This window comes from Arachis stenosperma, chromosome 7 (assembly GCF_014773155.1).
Source record: "Arachis stenosperma cultivar V10309 chromosome 7, arast.V10309.gnm1.PFL2, whole genome shotgun sequence".
Classification (NCBI taxonomy): Eukaryota; Viridiplantae; Streptophyta; class Magnoliopsida; order Fabales; family Fabaceae; genus Arachis; species Arachis stenosperma.
Genome location: NC_080383.1, coordinates 54,943,688 through 54,949,782, shown reverse-complemented (window position 1 = coordinate 54,949,782; position 6,095 = coordinate 54,943,688). Strand labels below are relative to the sequence as shown.

General features: G+C 37.2%; 1 non-coding gene across 1 annotated transcript; it reads left to right on the top strand.

The window, feature by feature from the left end:
• The first annotated feature begins 1,592 nt into the window (after nt 1-1,592).
• LOC130942656 (small nucleolar RNA R71) lies at nt 1,593-1,700 on the top strand. Its single transcript, XR_009071221.1, has one exon. It is a non-coding gene; the product is annotated as a small nucleolar RNA R71 (small nucleolar RNA).
• Nucleotides 1,701-6,095: the final 4,395 nt, after the last annotated feature.

Below are 6,095 nucleotides of genomic sequence, written 5' to 3'. Positions count from 1 at the left end.
ACACCAAACTTAGAGTTTGATTGTGGGGGCTTTGTTTGACTCTGTATTGAGAGAAGCTTTGCATGCTTCCTCTCCATGGTTGCAGAAGAAGATCCTTTAGCTTTAAACACAAGGTAGTCCCCATTTAATTGAAGGACTAGCTCTCCTCTGTCAACATTAATCACAGCTTCTGCTATGGCTAGGAATGGTCTTCCAAGGATGATGCATTCATCCTCCTCCTTCCTAGTGTCTAAGATTATGAAATCAGCAGGGATGTAGAGGCCTTTAACCTTCACTAACACGTCCTCTACTAATCTATAAGCTTGTCTTTGTGATCCGTCTGCCATCTCTAATGAGAATATGGTAGGCTGTACCTCAATGATCCCCAGCTTCTCCATTACAGAGAGTGGCATAAGATTTATACTTGACCTCAGGTCACACAGAGCCCTCTCAAAGGTCATGGTGCCCATGGTACATGGTATTAAGAATCTACTAGGATCTTGTCTCTTTTGAGGTAAAGTTTGCTGAACCCATGTATCTAGTTCACTAATGAGCAAGGGAGGTTCACCTTCCCAAGTCTCTTTACCAAACAACTTGGCATTCAGTTTCCTAATGGCTCCTAGATATTGAGCAACTTGCTCTCCAGTTACATCTTCATCCTCTTCAGAGGAAGAATAGTTTTCAGAGCTCATGAATGGCAGAAGGAGGTTTAATGGGATCTCTATGGTCTCTATATGAGCCTCAGATTCCTTTAGGTCCTCAATAGGGAACTCCTTCTTGCTTGAGAGACGTCCCATGAGGTCTTCCTCACTGGGATTCACGTCCTCCCCTTTATCTCTAGGTTCGGCCATGTTGATTATGTCAATGGCCTTGTACTCTCTTTTTGGATTCTCTTCAGTATTGCTTGGGAGAGTACTAGGAGGAGTTATAGTGATTTTCTTACTCAGCTGGCCCACTTGTGCCTCCAGATTTTTGATGGAGGACCTTGTTTCACTCATGAAACTTAAAGTGGCCTTGGACAGATCAGAGACTATGTTTGCTAAGCTAGAAGTGCTCTGCTCAGGATTCTCTGTCTGTTGCTGAGATGATGATGGAAAAGGCTTGCTATTGCTGAGCCTGTTTCTTCCACCATTATTAAAGCCTTGTTGAGGCTTCTGTTGATCCTTTCATGAGAAATTTGGATGATTTCTCCATGATAAATTATAGGTGTTATAATAAGGTTCACCTATGTAATTTACCTCTGCCATTGCAAGGTTCTCAGGATCATAAGCTTCTTCTTCAGAAGATGCCTCTTTAGTGTTGTTGGATGCATTTTGCCATCTATTCAGACTTTGAGAAATCATGTTGACTTGCTGAGTCAACATTTTGTTCTGAGCCAATATGGCATTTAGAGCATCAATCTCAAGAACTCCATTCCTCTGAGGCATCCCATTATTCACAGAATTCCTCTCAGAAGTGTACATGAATTGGTTATTTGCAACCATGTTAATAAGTTCTTGAGCTTCTGCAGATGTTTTCTTTAGGTGAATGGATCCACCTACAAAATGGTTCAGTGACCTCTTAGAGAACTCAAATAGACCATAATAGAATATATCCAAAATGGTCCACTCTAAAAGCATGTCAAAAGGACACCTTTTGGTCATCTGCTTGTATCTTTCCCAAACTTCATAGAGGGATTCACCATCTTTTTGTTTGAAGGTCTGAACATCCACTCTAAGCTTGCTCAGCTTTTGAGGAGGAAAGAACTTAGCCAAGAAGGCCGTGACCAGCTTATCTCAAGAGTCCAGGCTATCTATAGGTTGTGAGTCCAACCATGTTCTAGCTCTGTCTCTTACAGCAAAAGGGAAAAGTATGAGCTTTTAGACTTTAGGATCTACTCCATTATTCTTAACAGTCTCACAGGTCTGCAAAATTTAGTTAAAAACTAATAGGGTTCTTCTGATGGAAGTCCATGGAATTTGCAGTTCTGTTGCATTAGAGCAACTAGTTGAGGTTTCAGCTCAAAATTGTTTGCTTCAATGGCAGGGATTGAGATGCTTCTTCCATCAAACTTGGAAGTAGGTGTAGTACAATCACCAAGCATTCTCCTTGCATTATTGTTGTTAGGTTCGGCTGCCATATCCTTTTCTTATTCGAAAATTTCAGTAAGGTTGTCTTTGGATTGTTGTATTTTAGCTTCTCTTAGTTTCCTTTTCAAAGTCCTTTCAAGTTCAGGATCAGCTTCAAAACTAATAAAAACTAAAGTGAAAAGTGAAGTGTGTTCAGTCTCAGCTCTATCCCAGCCTCTAGTCTGCATTTTCGGGCTTGAATCTGGGTCCAAATCAGCCCAGAAATCACCCCCAGCGAGTTCTGTTAAGTGCAGCACGTGACACTCTATCATGCGTACACGTCGCTTAACCTTTGCGTTGGTCACACGTATGCATCACTGAACGACGCTCCTAGTCACGTGCACGCATCAGCCATGCATGTGCGTCGCTCCTCGCTTCTCAACTCTTTAATGTCTTGTGTTCCTTCCACTTTAACATACTTCATCTTCATCCTTTAATCCATTCATGCCCTGTAAACATGAAAATACTTAACAAACACATCACAGCATCAAATGGTAATAATAGAGAATTAAAAAATAACAATTTTAAGGCATAGGAAGCATGTTTTCAATCATAAAATAGTGGTGTATCAATGGACTTGCACTCTTCTCTAGGGTTTACTTCAGTGTTACTTGGGAGAGTGTTAGGAGAGGTCTCAGAGATTCTCTTACTCACCTGACCAACTTGTACCTCCAGATTTTTTATGGAGGACCTAATTTCTATTAAGAAACTGTGAGTGGTCTTAAAGAGTTCAGAGACTATAGTTGCTAAGTTAGAAATGCACTGCTTAGAAGTCTCCATCTATTGATGAGAAGATTGGAATGGTGGTCTATTGTTGAACCTATTCTGGGTTCTTCCACCATGGTTATTATTGAAGCCTTGTTGAGACTTCTGTTGATCCTTCCATGAGAAGTTAGGATGATTTCTCCATGAGGAGTTGTAGGTGTTTCCATAGGGTTCTCCCATGTAATTCACCTCTTCCATTATGGGTTGATCTGGATCATAAGCATCTCCTTCATAGGAGGTGTCTTGAGTGCTGCTAGTTGCAGCATATATTCTAGTTAAATGCTAAGAGATCATGTTGACCTGTTGGGTCAAGATCTTGTTCTAAGCCAATATGGCATTCAGAGTGTCAACCTCTAGAACTCCTTTCTTCTGAGCTACTCTATCGTTCACAGGGTTCATCTCAGAAGTGTACATGAATTGGTTATTTGCAACCATTTCAATGAGTTCTTGTGCCTTTGTAGGCGTTTTCTTCAAGTGAAAAGATCCACCAGCAGAATGATCCAATGACATCTAGGACATCTCAGATAGACCATCATAGAAGATACCTAAGATAGTCCATTCTTAGAGCATGTCAGGAGGATATCTCCTGATTAGTTGCTTGTATCTTTTCCAAGCTTCATAGAGAGATTCACCTTCTTTTTGTTTGAAGGTTTGAACTTCCGTCCTGAGCTTACTCATCTTTTGAGGTAGAAAAAACTTGGCCAAGAAAGCACTGACTAAATTTTCCCAAGAGTCTAGGCTTTTCTTAGGTTGAGAATCCAACCATATCCTAGCTCTATCTCTAACAGCAAAAGGGAAAAGCATAAGCCTGTAGACCTCAGGATCCACTCCATCAGTCTTAACAGTATTATAGATCTACAAGAATTCAGATAGGAATTGATGTGGATCTTCCAGTGGAAGTCCATGGAATTTGCAATTCTGTTGCATTAAAGAGACTAATTGAGGCTTTAGCTCAAAGTTGTTTGCTCTAATAGCAGGTATAGAGATACTTCTTTCATAGAAGTCAGAAGTGGGTGCAGTGAAGTCACCAAGAACCTTCCTTGCATTTTTTCCATTCTTAGGATCAGCTACCATGCTTTCAGTTTCTTGTTCGAAAAGTTCTGTGAGATTTCTTCCAGAGTGTTGTGCTTTAACTTGTTGTAAATGCCTCCTTAGAGTTCTCTCAGGTTCAGGATCAGGATCAAAGAGAGGTTCTTTACCCTTGTTCCTGCTCATAAACAAGAAGAAAGAATGCAAGAAGAGAGAAAGAAAAGGATTCTCTATGTCAAAGTATAGAGGTCCTTTGTTAGAGAGAGATAGATCAAGAAGAGAAGAAAAGAATGTCCTTTAATAAGGATAGTTTTTGAAAATGAATAGAGAGAAAAGGGAAGACATTTTTGAAAATATTGAAGGGAAAAAAGGAAATTTTCGAAAAAGAAGAGAGAGAAATTAGTTAAGAGATTTTGAAAAAGAAGAAAGAGAAAGGAAAATAAAAAGAGAATAAGATAAAACATGCAACTAGACAACTAATAAGATTTGCAAATAAAAGATTTGATTTGAAAATTCAATTTTTAAAATTGGAAAGGAAAAGTCAACAAGATAAGATAATAATTGAAAGGATTTGAAAAAGATTTGATTTTGAATTTTGAAATTGAAATAATATAAGATAAAGATTTGAAAATAAGTTAAGATAACGATTTGAAAGGAAGTTAAGAAAGATGGGATTTGAAATTAAAAAGATTTGAAAATCAAATTTGAAAAGATATTAAAGATTTGAAAAGATTTGAAATTGAAATTTAAAAAAAAAAGATAAGATAGGAAAGAATCAAATTAGATGAAAAGATTTGACATGATTTGAAAAAGATTTGAAAAAGATAAGATTTGAATTTTAAAATTTAACTTTACTAACAAGAAAACACAAAACCATAAAATTTTTAAATCAAAATAAAAAAGAAAGCAAAATTTTCGAAATTTTTTAATAAAGATAGAAAAGATATTTTTTATTTTTCGAATTAATGAAGAAAGAGAAAACCAACCAAAAGACACCAAACTTAAAAATTTTAAGATCAAAACAAGAAAAGAAACAAGAACAACTTGACTACCAAGAAGGAACACTAAGAGCAATTCGAAAATTCAAAGAAAATAAAGAACACACAAAGGACACCAAACTTAAGAATTGACACTAGACTCAAACAAAAGACACAATTTTTGAAAGTTTTTAGAAAAAGATGATGAGCAATATTTTGTCGGTATAGAGTTTTCCAATAGAATTGTGTCGTGAGTATAGTCTAAACCAACAAACTATAACGTATCAAACAAAGAAAGTGTGTGTCCACAATTCAAATTAATAACTGAGAGTATTAGTCCCGAGTCGTTCTCCCTAAGAGTTGCCCTAAACAAAGATTAGTGACAATCAATCAATGTAAAAGCCTTGGCTAGGGTTGGAAATTGGAATTCCTATCCGCATTATCTCCAACAATTGTGATAATAATTGGTTATTTCTCCACTTAGTTAACCTCTAACTATAAAGGAAAGTCAAGTGGAAATAATCAAATTGAGTCCACAAGCCATAGTCAAATCCTAAGGAGAGACTAGAGTTAGTGTCATTCAAGTCAATTAGTAATGTCCAATTATCAGTCAACAAAAGCTATGACAATTCAAGTGTCTCCAATTATCCAACCCCTAAGCCAAGAGTGAAAATCTACTCCATAGCTATAGTTGACATTTTCTCAAACATTTGGTGAACAAGAATGAAAGGCATTGTGAAATTGAGAAGAGAAATTGAATTCAAGCTTTCTATTACAAATAATTAACAACAATCAAACAACTAACAACAATGAACATGAAATTCCTCAATGCATTAATAAAAATCAAAGTAACAAGATCCAAATCCAAGATCTACAATGCTAGAGTAACAAAAGCACTAAATTGAGAGTAGAAGAAGAGGATCTACAATCTAAAGCAATGTAAAATTGAATCAAATTCAGATCTCACCAAAGGATCCAAGTGCAATTGGAATTGAGAAAGTCAAAAACCTAGATAGGAGTTAGAGTTTCTCTCTCTAGAAACCTCCAAAAACACACTACCAAAAATATCTAAAAGTGTCTAATGTGTGAAAAGTGTGAATCCCCTTCAATCCTTAGTCTTTTATGTCTTTTCCCGCCAAAATTCTGCTCAAAACTGGGCCTCAAGCTCCCGTGAAATCGCCAGCCACGTTTTCACTAAAGAGGTCACGTGCCGAGCGTCACGCATGCGCGTCGATGT